This window comes from Hypanus sabinus, unplaced genomic scaffold (genome assembly GCF_030144855.1).
Source record: "Hypanus sabinus isolate sHypSab1 unplaced genomic scaffold, sHypSab1.hap1 scaffold_1331, whole genome shotgun sequence".
In the NCBI taxonomy this organism is placed as follows: domain Eukaryota; kingdom Metazoa; phylum Chordata; class Chondrichthyes; order Myliobatiformes; family Dasyatidae; genus Hypanus; species Hypanus sabinus.
In genome coordinates, this window is record NW_026779401.1 from 33,547 (window position 1) to 34,912 (window position 1,366).

Sequence of the window (1,366 nt, forward strand, 5' to 3'; positions counted from 1 at the left end):
TCTTAACTATCCCGTCATTTACATATTACAGTAAAGATGCTAATTTATGGAAATAGTGCTGATGACGTAAGCAGATCGCTCAGCTATTGACTGAACCTCCATGTTAGAGAAACTGACCTGTCATTAACATATTACAGGGCAGATGCTACAATGACCTCAAAGCAATGATTTCCAATGGAGCCCTACAACTTAAAAACAGCATTTCAAAGTGTTCAGCAGCAGCTTTTACTGCTTATTAAAATAGTTAGCCTTCCAAAATGCCAATTCCAAATTGCCAGTTCAAGTACGCACCGTTATCCTAATGCCAATTTACCTCTGAATCGTGGTTTTAGCATATCGGGTGTAGATACGCTCATATTTCGATCTATTTAACCCTGAATCCACATGGCCGGTGGGGAATCCGTGTCTCCCTATGAAATCAATAATAAATGAAACACGCAAAACTACACAATCTAAAAACGCAGCGAAGGCAAAGCAAATATCCGGGCTCACATTTGTCTTCCTTCAAAACCATCGCAGGGAATTGGAGAATACAGAATAAAGAACTTCCCAAGTTTCCATCTTCTCATGCTGTAAGCATCCATTAACTCAGTCTCCATGCTTCAGTGTGCGCAAGGACAAAGGTATCGAACAGTATCAACGACTTTCTAGATTGGTTCGTGCTGTGAGACGCTGAAGTTCTAACCCAGACATACAGTCAGAGAGCCAGAGGGAACCACTGCACAGAAACAGGGTCTCCATCCCATTAGGTCCGTGAGGAATTATTTAAACTGCCTACTCCCATCGATCTCACCCGGACCGTGGCCATCCATATCCCAGTACTTATCCAATCATCTCTTAAACGTTCACATCGGAATCTCAATTGCTGATTGGGTTGGTAGCACAGTCTACACTCTGAGGGAAGAACTTTTACCTCATGTTTCCTTTTAAAATTTCACATTTCAACATTCGGCTAGATCTCTAGTTGTTTTCGCACCCAACATCGGTGGAAAAAGCCCGTTTGCATTTACACTCTCTGTACGCCTCAAAATGTTGTATACCTCTATCAAATCTCCACTCAGTCTTCTACCCGCTCGGGAATAAAGTGCTGAAATACGTAATCTTTCCTTTTAATTAAAAACATTCACTCCGTCACGGCAATAGCGGTGGAATTTTTTTCTGCATTATTTTATGCCTATTTTCATCTTTCCCGCACACAATATTCCAAATTGGGTCCCAATAAAGCCTTAAATAACAGAAAGGTAACATCCCGACTCCTGTACTCAGTACTTTGGTCTAGGAAGGCCAATGTGCGGAAAGCTGTTTTTACGACCCTGTCTAGCTGTGCCGCAACGTTCATTGAATTATGGACCTGCATCTCAGATTC